Source organism: Siniperca chuatsi, linkage group LG3 (assembly GCF_020085105.1).
Source record: "Siniperca chuatsi isolate FFG_IHB_CAS linkage group LG3, ASM2008510v1, whole genome shotgun sequence".
Lineage (NCBI taxonomy): Eukaryota > Metazoa > Chordata > Actinopteri > Centrarchiformes > Sinipercidae > Siniperca > Siniperca chuatsi.
In genome coordinates this window covers 11,149,297-11,166,050 of record NC_058044.1, presented here as the reverse complement: position 1 = coordinate 11,166,050, position 16,754 = coordinate 11,149,297, and the positions used below count along the sequence as shown (strand labels likewise).

Below are 16,754 nucleotides of genomic sequence, written 5' to 3'. Positions count from 1 at the left end.
GCGGAGACGCTAGAAAGAGGCCTGTGTAACATCTCACTTTATTTTCCTCAACGCAATGTGAGGCCCCACTTTCTACTTTTGTCTTTCAGCTCAAATTCACACACAAACTGCATACTCAATGATTATTTGCATTAAATTATTAATATGCCAATGGTAACTGTGCTGGGCTTTGGAGTTGGTGCAACCAGCGCACATTCTTTCAAGATGAACATGGCAAGAAGGAACTTCAGAGCTGGTAGCCCTCATTTAAATCAAGTAAGAAAAGAAGACACTATTGATTCCATGCTTTCTCCTGCACATTGGTTTGGCTTGCCTTCCAAAACATAATATTTTTTGCAAGGGAGGTCCCCATAGAGCTCAAAACAAAGAGGACAGACTTGTTTGAGGGTAACACTCTTGTGCACAGCGTGAGACATGCACTAACAAGAAGGAGCAGACTGAAAAAAAAAAGATGTTGCAAACTTCATCCATAGTTGCGAAGCTTCTACCTATGTGGCCACACAATCAGGGCGAAAATATAAACAATTGAAACATTGACAGGACAGCCATATCTTAAAATATGCCATACACAGATGTCTCATCAAGAATGTCCCGCTTGCCAACGATATGGGTACAAACTTCAGGTAATAATAAAAAAAAATACAAACACAAAAATCAGGCACAATTTCCACCCATCAACATGGCAGTATTTGTGATTTAACCCCTTCAGAATTCAACACTTTTCAAAAACAATCCGCATTCATTTCTCCATCATCTTCACAATAATGTAAACAGCCAAGTTTGAAGGTACGGTACAAGACAAAGCAGAGTCTGACTCGCTCAGCTCACGATCAGTAGAAAGGAAAAAGGCACAAACTCTGGAGTCTAATTGATGGTGCTGCTGTGACTGCTGCCCTTCAGAGAACAAGAGCTTATTATTCGCCCGTTGATGATTTGACACAGTTTGATCTGCACATATCCAATTGTAGGGCTTCTGCATCAGGGTTTGTTTACGGATTGACTGATCAAAAGGCCCCCGCATGTCTCTTTGTTTGTTTCATGAACACGTACAGAGGGACAGTTTGGCTTTTATTACTGTAGTGCGAACATTGTAATTTTTGAGTACATTTGATAAACACTGAATAGATTTATAAAACACCTAGCTTTGTGAGAGGCCTGACCTTGATTTACTGCACTGTACAGTAACTGTACTTGCTTTTCAAATAAGAAAATCACTGTGAACTGAGGAGACATAGAAGCTCTACACCATATGTTCATGTATGTTTTTGATCACAAAAAATCAAGTTTAAAGTGACTGAGTTTGGGTTAAAAAAAGAAATCCAGCTCCAGTAGTACAGGAGCTAATGTAATGATAATGGCCTGAACCATACACAGCCAATGAAGAAACACAAACAAAAGTTCCAGTTTATTACAACTCAGGTCTTATTTTTATAGCTTTGGCCATAGTTTCTATTACTTGTGATAACATTGTACTTACCAAGTAAATTGCTAAGATCTGGAAACAAGGTGACAAGTCAGACGGGGCAAGAAACACAAGAGGTCAGGTGATCAGACAGATTGAACAACAGTTCAAATTATCTAAACCTCTTCAAAGAGACAGTGTGGGTAATAATTTTGCCATTCATCTTCATTTTCTCTTCCAAATAAGTTTGGCTAACCTGGCGGTTTGTTTAAAACCTGTCTGATCGTCTGACTGCTCATGTTTCTTGCAACCCTGGACTTATTTTAAGCAATGCCTCTGCATTCCCATATCTCAGCAATTAACTTGGTGAGTACAATGTTAACATAGCCAAAAGGAATGATGGCCAAAACTACAAAAAAAGATCCAAGTTGTAATAAAGTATAATTATCCTTTAAAGAAACACAACATAAAAAACTTTATTAAATGATAAGGCCAGATATATTTTATATATATTTGCTATTATATAAAATCCACAAAAAGACCGATACTTTCTGACTTCCCTACACTCATTCCGTGGCTCTCAACCCCAAGCCCATTTGTTCCTACTGAAAACGTAAATCTTTAAAAACAGGTCACAAACACACACTCTCACTCTTCTAAACAAGTCTAAATAATTTCCTAAAACAGCTGGTAGATTTTAGTATTCATTGCTCAAATAGGAGTAAATAATGTAATTGTCGGGGACTATTTTCAGCTGCTGATTACTTGCTCAAGTGAGTATTCATGGCAGTAGTATGGTGTATGTGGCAACAACTCAAAATAAATTACAGTGCCCATGTTAACTATAATAAAGGAACATGTCACCCAGTGCAATGTTGTGGCTCAATGATGTAGTTTTAATAGTTTTTGGACAACAATGGAGGTCTATGACATAGATGAATAAGCTATATCACACAGAAAATACTTGTTAGTAGTGTAAATTCATTAACATAATAAGAAAAATATAGAATATCACCAGACTTATCCTTTAGGCTCACATGGCAAAGTGGGTAAATTATTTTTAGCATTATCACACATATATACACACAAACAAATAAGCATGCCTGAACACAGAAGCAGACAAACTGTCAGTTTCTGTCTGAGACACACACACACTGTACATTCACAGTCTGGTACAGCATGAATACTGCATGTACAGTATGTTTAAAACACATACGGTTTACAGAGGATCACAACCTACAGATGCTTCCTGCTGGCAGGGCTTTGGGGAACTGCAGTGGCATGATTTGTACAACTGGCACTTCATAAAGCATTTACCAGTCAACATTGGTGTGAACTGTATATTCACAGGGAGAAAACACTTGATAGACGGTGAGAAGGGTTAGAGGATGATGAAGGAGCAGAGGGCAAAAGATCCTGGCTCAGCCGCTGACAGCTGGCACAACTGTGTCTGTGTACAGGAAGGTTATGTGTGTGCATTTATTCATACACATATATTTTGTGGGTTGCAGTTGCAGCCGTGTGTGAGAGTGTATGTGTGTGTGTCCTGGTCCAGGTCATTAGAGGCAGCTTGCTGTGCCCTGATTTGTGCACTCACAGTATGTGAACACAGCAAGGGATCGATTAGTACTTTGTGTGGCATTTCACACAGGTCTCATCTCTCTACCTTCATTTCCTACTGCCAATGGATCAAATCTACAATATATGGTGCGTGTGGTGCAAAGAGAGCGAGAGAGAGTGAAGCAGTGACCTTTTTTGTGTTAGAGTACTGTAGTGCAACAAACCAGTTGAGATGCAACCAGCCGGTGTGAGTGGCTAAATGGATCTTATAATATATTAATATATTCTTTTAAAAAAAGTTTGTTTTGTTAACAATATTGTCAATATTGTCACAATGGCACCTTGTGTTATCGTAGAAACAAAAAGGCCATTCAGATAGCGATGGACATGATCTACTGTAATAATTTAAATATTCAGTCAGTTCACCAACAACACTGAATTGTGACATTTCATGTCCGTCTGTACCTGTAATTCGACCATGCTGCATATAGTTCTAAACCAAATTTGCACTCTTACACAAAACACACAGTTTAGACAAATATCAAAATTATTTATATCTTGGCAAGAGGCATGTGTAAGTATGAATAATATTAGTGTTATATTGCCCAAGTCATTTTCTCACTACATTCCCACCCATCTACCCAAACTGACTTTTGGCTCAGTTTTTATAGAGAGGACAGTTACCAAATGCACACAGGACTTTAGACACTGCTCTTATTATGCACCCATCCCACCAACTGTAGCACAAGATTTCCGTCTCATTTGTTACATTACACAGGTAGAGTAGATGACACAATGTCTGATCGCCATGTAACAAATGACAATCTCGTAGACACAGATGATGTTGAGCATGGCACAGTGAAGTGGGTACTTCAGGAGGTAAGAGGCAAGAGGAAATCAATTTTCTGCTGCTCAGTTAATATTCACTGGTCTATTTACATACACACATCCAAAGTGAGTGGCCCTTAACACGGCAAGGTGCTCAGGAGGCTGCTGGAAGCACGAGGGTGGAAAGCTGAAATCAGCATCACATGCACAAAAAGAAAATCTGGCTGAAACTACACAAGAAACAGAACATGTCTTTTAATGAAGCAACCGTGGTCCTCGGTCATAATTTTCAAAGAAGCAGCCAAGATTAAAGTCAAAGGAGCCTCCCAATGGCTTCAAGTCTGCACTGCTTTGAAAAATACCCCCAGTGTACAAAGCACCCCCCCACACCTCCTCCCACTTTTTTCACCCACCCCATCTTTCTCTCTTTCACGCTCTTCTTGCTCTATGTTTCTCTTTCTTTTCTCCTTTTTTCAAATAACTGGAGCTGCACTTTAGCCACCAATTCTCGCCCCTGATCCCATCATTAAAAAGGCTCAGGCAGAACAAGGGCTTTTTACGTGTGTGTGTGTGTGTGTGTGTGTGTGTGTGTGTGTATAAGTGAGAGGCAGAGAGAGACAGAGACAGGCTGACAGACCTGGGCCTGCCAAGCGATGTGGCGCTCACTCTTTAAGTGCAACAGACACCTCCTCTCCGACTACAGAACTAACACTATGCCACGCGCACGCACAATAGGATGAATAATTGATCGGCCTGGGGCTTCACGTGTTAAGAACAGAGGAGGCGTGCCAGTAGCGTTTTCACTTCAAATTTGTATTGTCTTTAGTCTCCGCCAGCCATCTACATTTCTAACACCTGCCTCAGTCACATGTGTGCTGGTGCACTAGCCCCGGAACTATCTTTCATCTCGCACACACTGTTACTGGAAGAAGAGGAAAAAATACACACTTTCAAGAGATCATTATCTAGTAGGGAAACCAGGACACAAGTTTGATAGCTTCCCTCACTTCCTCCCGCCTCCACCGGCAGCAACCTTTGTTAGATCATTTCAACACCTGCAACATTTTTCAAAACAGAATAGAGGTTTCTCGCTTGCAAAGGTTTTGCACCTTAACTGTAAAAAAACAAGAGGTATATTCAAGTCTAAACATCGGGTATTAAATGTGCTATTACTAGTAAAAATAATCCCCTACAGCAAATAAACGCACATCAAAAAGTCCAAAATGTCCAAACTGCATGTTCAGTTTTGAAATAACTTTCAGTTAACCAGTTAATACTGTGAGTTGACACACAAAGTCTTAGTTATTTTATTGGATCTTTACTTGAGACAAAAATGATTAGAAATTGAAACCTTATTTTAACTCCTGCAAGAAAAGTAAGACAGGATAAACACATGAATGTTTAACTGGCAGAATCACAGTTCACTACTAAAGCTTAGACTTCTTAAGAAGAACTGGATGGTTGATATTCTTGTATTGGCAGTTACCTTCCATAATGTGTATATGTTGTCACTGTTTGTAGAAAGCTGTACAGGCCTGGCTGAGCTCAGTGGCTGGAAAATTTATTACTTTGGGGCACTGGAGTAAGTCATAAGCCTATTATGCGAGCTTATTCTTATTTACACATACTATAACTTCAGATACAGTGCTGTTTGTCTCTTATTATCAGTCACTTTGTGACACAATTTCCCTGATGAAAGTTTTTTCACTTTAAATAATGACACACTAAGACCCGGGAAAAAAAGACTAGAGCTTGTCTATGCTCTCTAGAGGGTAAATCATATCAGGTAAATATTATTTGGTGATTTGAATCAAGGTGTATAAACACATCCTGAATATACATCTGGATACGTTACAAAGAACTACAGCAAATGAGCATCCTGTTTAACATCTGAGCACACTGACATGTTTATTGCCTTTGTTCAGGTTGCAGGTTCTTAAACCTAGGGAAGTGAGTTAAAAAAAAAGTGTAGTGAAAAAGAAAATCTAAAACACAAGCTAATGCTTGTGACTTTCATGCTTCCCCTCCACGTTTTTACCCTTGCTGAAAAGAGGAAATCCCCGAGTAAGTAATGAGTCAAATTTTCAGTCCATATGCATTATACATTAAGATATTAAAAATTCTAAATCTTTACTGTGCCAAACCAACACGGGGTCATTTGGTTTTTGAGGAAGTGCTCCATCGTCTTATCTTGTCTCCTGTATAACCTCCTTTTTGAACTCTTTGAAAGTCTGCACTTTTTTCTTTCAACTTCTGATTTGGGATTTCCCTCTGTCTCTATGCAATAAGTTTAAAATTTCTCTCAATTGCTTCCTACTTATTGCATATGATCAAAAGTATATTTTATCCTTCAAAACTGCTGTCTTGGTGTTCATTTTTCTATGATAGACATGACACACTTTTAAACTTAGAATCCTAACGTTTTATCTGAAATATTGAACAGTGAAGATACGACGTGACACCTAACCCTAACTCAAAAAGAGAGAACCGTATAAATCTAAGGTCACAAAAGCATAAAAGCATCTTCCGTAAATACATTATGAGATGCTAAAGCAATAGTTAAACATTTTGGGAAATACACTTATTTGCTTCCTTCGAGAGTTAGATGAGAAGATAGATACCAGTTAGCTTAGCTTAGCACAAAAACTGGAAAGAGGGAGAAACAGGTAGTCTGGCACGCTCCAAAATTAAGAAAATCCGTCAACCAGCACCTCTAAAGCTCACTAAATAACACGTTATATTTTGTTAGTTTAATCTGTGCAAAAACCGAAGTATTAAAACGGAAAGTTGTGGTTTTATGGGGTTTATGTGCGGGACAATTTATTGGCCGAGCACAGTGACTTCTTGGAGTCATGTCTGATTTGAGAGTGGTGCCGACCTTCTCATCTAAAGGCCCAAACACATGATCACTGGTAAAACCGCTCTGTGCTGGCTGTGCCATTGTTATCCCATGGGGAGAGTGGTGGCGCCCAGCTAGGTGAAGTGTGACCCTTGGCGGGGCACACCACTTGAAACTGCTACAGCGCGCTGCACTCAAAGTTCTAATTATTTCAACTTTGACCTTGGTTGCCGCTGACCTTTCAAAGCGCAACCAATGAGATAACAGCTGTATGTAATGCAGCCAGAAGCGACACATGCAAGAAGGGGAGGTAGAGAGTGATGGAAGAAAAACTCATACTCTGTGTTTGACAGTAAACTCTATAACACAAAATTAAAAACATACCACGATTTCGCCAGGAAAAGTAATTCATGGCGAAATGTCAGCAGTCAGATGGTGCTACCATGTTTGTGAATGCTAAAGTTAGCTTAGCGCACTTTTTGATGACGTATACTTGCCCTGCGCTTTGCCTCTGCAAGTGTCTGAACTATGCGCTGTGCCCTACCTCGCGGTGAGCAAAGAGCACATTTCTTATCATGTGAAGGCAGCTTAACTCTCTGTGAGAAAGTGAATAAAGGAATGCTGAACTATTCCTTTAACCTTAAGGTATGTGGAAGAACATGAAGTTCTTTCTGAAAGTGTTTAACAAGTTCCATCACTGCCTTGACTTTCCTGCCAAGCTGTTCATAACTATGTAATGTCCTCATGCATTATAAAGACCTGGCCACGATTGAAAACAGCACAGTCAAAAACAACAAGTGATCAAAGATCCTGAAGTTGACTGAAGAGGAACTGAGATGGCTTGACCTTAAACATATTTGGGCTCCCTGGTGGACACGAGAACCAACTCCCTCCTCAGTAAACAGTCCTGTAATATTAAACACAAGAGGACGTCAAAGGGCTCTAATGTTTGCTCCTCTCTGCTGTGGATTGGGATGTTTTGCCCAGGGTAGGCATCCCACCATTATGACATCACTCAGGACCCGAGCAGGAGACTATCAAAGGCACTGCGGCGGTGTATCATATTCATCAATGGAAAATATTCATATGCATATACACCCTTGCCACCCTAGAAGGGAAGCATTTCCTTCTTAAAGGCAGCAATCCACTGGCAACACATGAAAAGTTACAAAACATCAAATAAGGCACTGGGAAAAGAAAATTAAAAATACAAAACGCAGGGGTGAAAAGGAAGACGTGTTAAAAAAGGGGAAATTCTTTAAAAGAGTAATGATTGAGCAGCGCCTGATTAATCAACGACGGCGTTCTCGGGTAACTGTCCAACATTACTTTTGATTTAGCGTGCTGGGCGATCAATAGAAAGAGCTTGGGGTGGTGTTTCTAATTAAGGTAATTCATGGTCTGGCATATATGGGTAAATTACAAATTGCTTTGCACATGTAGATACACATCATGTGCAACGCTCATCAATTAAGTTGAGTTTCTCAGTTTTATGTTTCCTGTGTCAGAAACTTCAGTTGCAGGGCAGGTTTGTATTGTAACTATTATCTAGTCAGTCCATTTGGTCAGTATGTCTAGATTGTCAAACTATAAACCACAAGTGAATGATAATGACTTCACTGACTTTACACTTGCACTGATTAAACCAGAACTAGAAGAGAGTGAGTATTGTTTTATACATAATAAAAGTTAATTTATTCTACACTACCTCTCTACACCTTCTCATCAGTCTTTACTGAAAGTTTAAAGCTTAAAGTTTAAAGAATAGGTTCACAATTTTTCAAGTCTTAATACAGTACTCACTTGTCCATATGTTCATTGAAAGAGTTATTGGTCGCTGTAATCATTCCTTCTGGCCATGAAGATATCCCTTCTTAATGTCTTTCCAATTTAAGGTGATAAAATCCACAGTCCTTGTTTTCTGATATGAGGTTTCAGCAGACGCAGTTACTCAGATGCAGTTGGTCAAATTAAGTGCTTTTTCTTTCAAAATTACAGTAATTTCCTCTTTTTCTTTCCTCAGACAGCGTTTCGTTGCTGAGATGGGTGGAAGACAAAAGGAGGGAATGTCACACCCTCTTGATTGGACTAACTGCAACTGCTAAATATTAGCTCATATAGCTTTAGTAAATATGAATGAATTTTTGCACAGAAAGAGGACAATGACTTTTGTCCCCCATCTCTTGCATTGGAATAGCATTAAGAGGGGATCTCTTCACAGCCAGTATGGACAGAAGACTAAAGAGACCAATAACTCTTTTAATGTGAGTATTGTTTTAAGACAGACTTGAGAAAATGGGAACTTATCAGTTTAATTGTAGCATACAGAAACCTAGTGTTAATCTCATTGTCAGGTCAAGGACACACAGATTGAGAAGAGGTGAGTGCGTTTGTATATCGGGGTGTTAAGGGGCCCGGTCCTGCAGGTCTGAGACATCACTCCTGAAAAGCCTGTCTTTTTATTGGCAGCTTCTCCAAAGACAAGATTTAATGGAAACGGTGAATGTTGAACCTACTGAGGATCAAAGAGGCTTGACAGCAGGTGGATAATTCTTCACCAGAGAAACAAAACCTCATGATTCCATTGGTCAGGAAAAAGATATGTTTGTGTCTCCTACATGATAGTACATATGGAGTTTTGATGATTTAATTTTGGAAAATCTCCTTTTCAACCAATAAACAGATTTACTCTAATGAGAAATCATGTTACATAAACATGTCAAATGCAAAAATTATTCTTAGACAGATACCATATCAGGCAACATTAGCAGCTAAATTATCACAAATACTCTTCACCAAACTACTAGAAATTCTGCATTATGTCCTATTTTCTGGCTTTCAGTAAAGATGGAGAATTTTAAGAATTTCATGATGCAAGCATTCGATTTAACATGGTGTTGGCTAAAATGAAGGTGCAGGGGAGTCTGGAGACGTGATGAAATATAGATGTCTGAGTTCAGGTGAGCGGGGCTGGTTTGTGTGTGAAGCGTGCTCTTTATTGTTAAAGTGAGAAGACAGCTCCATTCAGCATCTGTAAGATAAGGCAGTAAACACCAGTTCACCACTGCAACAGCGGTGCACTAATTCAAAGCAGTTTGTTGTGGAGTGGCAGTGTTTGTCCACTGCCACTCCACAACAAAATGATGTCAATTGAATAACTGCAAATCTTGCTGTTTTGTGTATAATCAGGAAGCATCTTGAGTTACCACAGGCCTCGGAGCCACTATTAAACCTGAAGACTTTACTGTGATGGGGCCGCGATGCAGTGCAAGGCATCAAAAAACAAGGTGCCATGTTCTCAAACAGAGAGGTAAGTTAAGTGGCAAAGAACGGCAGAGAGTGACAGTCATTTCAGAATGCTGCTGCTGCGGTGCATGCTTATGCCAGCAGAAATGGCTTAAATACACCCCCATGAATATGCGATTTCTGTATGAAGAGTTTGACAACAAAGGGCCAACCACATCATTTTTGATGAGGCTAGATTGTCTGTGTTTGTGTGTGTGTCTGTATGTATGCATGTGTCCTACTTACATCTCTGATTATGTTCAATTAGAGAAGAGGAAGTATGAATGGTGTTTAGAACAGCTGATTTGTTTTTGTTTTTATGTGATGCAGTGGTTTCGAATTACCAGAGTCAGTAAATTTGTCACAGCATTATTAAGAAAATAAATACATGAAAAAAACAAAAAAATATACATCTTTTCCATTTGTTAGCAACAGCGGCTCTTCAAACAGGAAAATAGTAAGCTACATATGGAAAATGTTTCTTTTTTTCTGCTTTATCACTGTCCTGCAAATACAGGCTGATAAACCTCCAAAAGAATCAAGACTTCATAACTCTAAACGATCGGAGGTGAGGGACTCTATGCATACAGCCTGCAAAATCAGCACTGCACTGGATAACAAGGTAATTAATCTTGAATAACATAATGGCATATTTTTTCAAGAATATTCAAGCTTTGTTTTTCATTGGTGTAAACTGGTCAATAATAATACTCTTAAATGTTAAATGTATTTATATATAAAATGTATAGCTGGTGATTTCTTTTTGTAGGCCAAGCCATAAGTTACCACAATGCAGTATTCACATGGCAAAGAAAAACTTATGAGGAGACTTATTATACACATTTTGTCAATTAAGATGAACACTATACTAATCACTTTCTAATGCACCCTTTACAAAGGGTTTATAAGTCGTAACTGATGGCTTTATTTATGGTTAATAAATGATTAACAAATGTGTATACCAATCAGTGATAATCCATTAATAAGAACAGTTATGGGGTTGCTAAATATTAACACTTTTTGTACTTCAACCTTTGGGTTTGACAAAAAAAAAAAATCAGGCCTAGAGGGATAGAGATTTTATTTATTTTTCCAATACTGGATACAGATACACAGTGACTTTGACTGCTGCCTATTAAGTTCAGCAAATGTTCAGTCCTGTAGACTTAAGCCTTTCATTAGACTTTTTATTTTACAAATGGTGTCCCAACTTTAAAGCATTGCATTTGTGCTTTTTTGCATTTGTGCTTTCCTAAGCCATTTGCTTAGGAAAGCTGAAACAGCCAATGAATGATGACGTGTTGGGTCACTGTGACTGATGTGGTTAATGTGACTAAAGCAGTGACATGATGAGGGATGAGGGTGACCCATGAGAATTAGGAAGAAACTCATGTCATGAATTTTCTACCTCACCCCAATGTTGACCTACTGGAATATGACTAAAATGTGCTTGATGTTGTAAAAAAAAGAAATGTTTTAAGATGATCACATTTTAAGCTATTATGCAGACAATGGTCACATTCTTGAAAAAAAAGACATTTATCTAAACTTTGGCAATTTTAACACACCAGGTTATGCCACATTTCATAAAGTTGATTGATAATATCATTCTTTTTGCAATATTATTTCCAAGACCTTTTTTTCACATCATCTAACTCAAATTATTCCATAAAATCTCTCTGTGCTTGAACTTTATTTCTACAGTTATGCTATACTTTCACTTTTTCCCCTTTAATTTTACAGTTCACTTCCTCTCCAAAGCCCTGGTAAAATAGCTCTCCTTATGACTTAAGCAGAATTGACAATTAGCCTGCTAGCTGGAGCAGAGGTCTCTGCAGTAGGTCCCTGATGGTACTGTACGGCAGATAAAGAGAATGAACCACCACCATCAATGGTTGCCTGTCTGAGATTGGCTGCTGTAATTGGTACCCACTCTGTAACACTCACATTCCATCACACTTTATTAACGCCCCTCATCCAGTCAAAAGCTAATTTTTTATTCTGTTTTCCAATTATTGTAAAGTGGCAGGCTTTAAATGAGGAGGCGGAGATAATGAAATTAACTTCCTAACTTAGAGCAATTCTCTATGGCACAATGATCAGATATTCTCTTGGTCTGGGAAATGTATGCTAATTTTATGCATCTATCATTAGTTATTACCATTGCAGCAACATAAAACACAGTTTTCTTGAACAATTAGACTTAAAATGGTGCATTTTAATCAGTCAGGGGAGGTTTGCATGCATATTAAAACTGCTGTAATTGAAAAGTCTGAACTTTTGACACTTCTTGAAGCAAGTGTTTGACAGCAGTGACAGTTTGTTTACATCCTGCTGTGCCTGTGTTCAGTTTCAAAGATTCTTTCATAATACCTGAGCGCAACCATGGGGAATACTCCAGGGTGTTTTTCTTCTGCTTGTCTATTGTTGGTACTTCAACATTATTTTTTCTTGTCATGAGTAAACATATCACACATTTTAAGCGTTTTGTTTGTCAGATTTTTTCCCTTGTTTTGGGGATCAGCAAAAGGATAGTTTGGCCTTTGTTAATGCAACAATCAACAATGCTGAAACCTTATGTCAGGCTTGCAAGGAATCATTTATACTGTCACAAACACGCAACAATAATTAAGACACACAAGACAAACCTCTGAGAAAGCCATTCAAGTAACAGGATCAGGCCAGATGAATAAATGGGGCTTTTTAAATGATGCAATTTTAGGATTTCATGCAGGAGCAAATCTGTTTTATTTCTATTTTTCTGGTAATTTCTGATGCCAAATTACTTGCATGTTAATGGATAACAATAAACTCAGTACATGTGTACCTCCCCTTGTACCAGAAATGTAAAATCACCCTAATTACACTGAAAGAGGATCATGTGTTCAATCTGTCTCAGTTTTTCCTGACAGATGAATATTATGTTTAAAGTATTCCAAAGCTGGGCTTTTCCCAGACAGAGAACAAACTAAGGAAGTAGCAGGTTTTGGTAGTAGCAGCTCTGTTGCACAACAAATTAATTTGGCTTTGCTTAACTAATGAATCTAACACTCAATAAGCACCCCCTCCCCTTGCTTCTTTGCTACAGGCCCACAGCTCCGAGGCCCCCAGATGAGCTACCATCCCCATCCGGCTCATCAGTCACCCTGGGCAGTCTCTCCCCAAACGGGACCCCCTGACGCCCAAGTAATGGCTGTTTGATGACCCTCATAGAAGGAGTCAATGTATTGATGGAGCCCTTTGAGGACAGACCTAATTTGTATAAAGATCAATTCAGGCAATTCATAAGAAAAGAACCAGTGGACAGAGAGAGGGTGGGTGTGTGTGTGTGTGTGTAAGAAGGTTCAAGACTTCAAAACATAACATTACACCTGTGACCTCGCAGCTCCAACTGTGTACTCGCGTTGACATACGCAATTTGTTTAAATGATAGTCTGTCGTGTTGTTATTAAATAATTGAATCCCTCTCAGATCAGATTATCATGTAAAGGACTGCACATTATATTATGCATGTCACTGCTGTCTTACATGCACGGTTCTTTGTGTCATCAATTTTTATGAGTGGGCTGCATGCATATATGGGTGATCTATTGGGCGGTATTATGAAGCTCCAAAAACAAGGTAAAGTCATTCATTCTGTTGTAAACTGAATTCAAGTAAATACAGCGCTGACAGATAATTACTTTATCTATCAAATTGGCAGAACAATCATTTAGTGCATTCATCTACAGATAATAGAAACAGCAAGGCCTCACCAGAACAGAGCAGAAGAGGAGGAGTGACTACGAGAAGAAAGAAGAAAGTTAAATGCTCTTTCACACTTTAGAAATAACAAAAATCTATTCAGGCAATGCTTAATTGAGGCAAAATAGTTCCTTTAACTGCAAATTTCTAAACTCAAACACAGTCCCACACAACAGACAAGAATTCATATTCTCGAGTCAAAGAAAGCTCTGAACTATAAGAGACAGTAGCTCTAATCAGGTGTACAGCTGAGGTGATTCTCCAGATATTACTCTCAGAATAATCAGTGTGTCTAATCAGGTGTATAGCTGAGGTGATCCTCCAGATATTGCTCTCAGAATAATCAGTGTCCGGGTGAAGCCCTGCTGCCCTGGCCTCCGCTTACCTAATGAGACCCCATGCCCGTGATTTCTCAGCGTGCTTCGGTTCGCCAGGCCACTCCTGCTCCACCCAGGGAAAAGAAGAAGAAGACGAGGAGGAGGAGGAGCAGGAGCAGGAGCAGGAGCAGGAGCAGGAGCAGGAGGGGGAGGGGGCAATGAATCCAAACGGAGCCCCCTTCCCTCAATCCCATATCATTTGCATGTGCAGAATCAGGAATGATATCCACAGAGAGGCAGTCAGGAGGGAGAGCTGGGGAACAAAACAAAAAAAAAAGACAAAAAGGAAGTAGGCAGGGAAAAGAGGTGTGCTCCCTGACCACGCGTACCTCCAGAATCAGGTCAGCCTTTTCTCTCTTCATCTTCAGGAAAAGTGAAAGAAATGATGAAATTAGCCACGAATGAGTTTCCGTCTTCTGAAAAGTGATGAGGGTGGGGGTGGCAGGTGAAGTAATAGGGTAGACAAAAAAAAATAGGCAAAAAAGAAAAAGCAGACAGGTAGGGGAGGAGGGAGTGAGGGAAGATGGGAGTTTTTTTTGAATGGAATCCAATGGCAGGTCCTGATGGTGAGGAGAGGAGAGAGTGGAGAGCCCCAGTGTCTGCAGCTCCAAAAGAGGATGTGATGAGACTGCATAGCTAATGAAGCAGCGCTCCTCTCTGGCTCCACAGAGAGCCCAGCCTTTTCTTATTCCCATTCATCATTAATTCAACAACGTTGATAATTTCATTAGTTTTTTTCCCCGCGCATTTTCCAGGGCCTTTTATCAATAAATGATGGGCAATGGACCAGGGGCTGCCCCTACTTAGCTAAACACACACTTCTCTCTCTCTCCATTTTTTTTCTTTTTCCTTCTCTTTCATACCAGCAAATGTGAATTTGTATGGTATAGAAAAACGAAAAATTTAGGGATCTTGAACCTAATTCTGTATAAGCTACAAGTACCTGTCTTCAGTTGGAGTCCCAGCATTTAAATCCAGAATTAAGAGCTGGCTTTTTCACTTAACATGGAAGTCATGGCTGACAGCTTTTCTCTAGTAATGAATATCGGCCTGGTCGATTTATTGGTCTAGCTCTAGTATGTAACTTTGCTGATCATCAAGAAAATGTATCGCTTTATGAGTGGAGATTCTTCTGTATCTACTTATCTTACGGATGTGTAAAAGTTTGATGACGTAGTTACTGTGGCATTTGTCAGAATTTATATTCCACAAAGCAAATTCATGCAATTGCTGGGCTGGATGTAAGGAAGGAGTATGTCAGGTTAGTACTAGCAGGTACTATTTTTCTTAACCTAGTATATATATATATATCAGGCTTTACTTAAAAGAGAAACCAAAATCCTGGGTTTCAAACAGGCCAGGATAAAACTAACACAGGGCGTCAAACTTAAGTGTCCAAGTCTCGTTCTACAGTCTTTGCTCAAGACCCCTTACCTGCAGTCATACAATCATTTCTATTGCAGATGATACACACACTCACACAACTTGGTCTGTCTGCTTTCTCAGTAGTTTTTGTTATTTTTATACATATATATATGTGTGCCCATTGTTTCTAAACATGTTTGTAAAACCAAGAAAAAAAAATCAGGCCTTGAATTAATTATTTATTTAATGAATATACAATATTGTATGTGACTAAAATTGGAGCGGGGGGTGGGGGTGGAGGGGGGCGGGGGGCGCGAGAAGGTGCATTCTGGGACCATCCTGGGATCTAACATATGGCGCTTGCAGTGACACAGGGGGCATCTCAGGTAAATAAACCAGTATCTGGCACACTACAGTAGAGTCTGCCTTGGCACGATTGCGGTGACATAGGGAGTTTGGCCAGGGTATGCATGTATGCATGCACGCACACGCACACACACACACACACACAGAGCAAGATTGGGAGCTCTGAGGGGCTGGATCCAGGGATTACTCTGACCACATTTATTTATTAACTCTCAATTAAGTATAGGTGTCCCAGGGCTTAAAGTGGCTTAGTGAGCAAGTGGGACCTCAAGCACATTTTGATGACAGTCAAGGCCCCTGATCTCGGTTCACTCCATTTTGCTGATTAAATATAAGCTTTTCATCTGTGGATACAATGCTATTAATTAAATCATTAGATGAGTGATTCACTTATGAGCAAAGGGAGCAGTGAAAAGAGAGACTCACACGAGTAGCTCGCTGCAATAACTACTGAAATATTCATTAATTAAAAAAAAGATTGCCTAAATTCATTGACAAGGATTACATGTGTAGAGACCCTCTCCCTTCCTTCATTGGGCCAGCCCCTTCTGCATGGGCACGCAGTCCCTTTTTGATCACTAGATAAAGGGATCGAAAAACGCAGGAATCACACACACTAGTATAATGGCCGTGCGCTGCTTCACACACATACACACAAAGTTACAATGAGCCTATTAAGAATGTTGCATTTTAAACAGTTCTTTAATGAAATATGACCATGGAGTTGTAATAGCTTGCTCAGGGGAAGTAGGATCACTGTAAATGAAGAGGGTAAAAACAGAGCTGTGTTTTCTGTTTCCCTGCTGAATTACAAACCAAACATGATGCAAAGTGTCCGTATTTGTAGTGCATCCCTCAGCTGATTAAGGGCCTGTTCACACACAGACGCATTGCTTAGAAGAAACGCATCTGAAATCCATGTATTTCAATGAAAGAATGCGACTCATAGAGTTCAGGCAGGGGCAGGGAACACTGCACTCAGCATTTT

The 16,754-nt window shown here is 39.5% G+C and overlaps 1 long non-coding RNA gene across 1 annotated transcript; it reads left to right on the top strand.

Moving 5' to 3' along the window:
• Positions 1–9,860: 9,860 nt before the first annotated feature.
• Positions 9,861–13,125, top strand: LOC122873675. The gene is made up of 3 exons (XR_006377487.1): positions 9,861–9,939; positions 10,432–10,536; positions 13,003–13,125. It is a non-coding gene; the product is annotated as an uncharacterized LOC122873675 (long non-coding RNA).
• Positions 13,126–16,754: the final 3,629 nt, after the last annotated feature.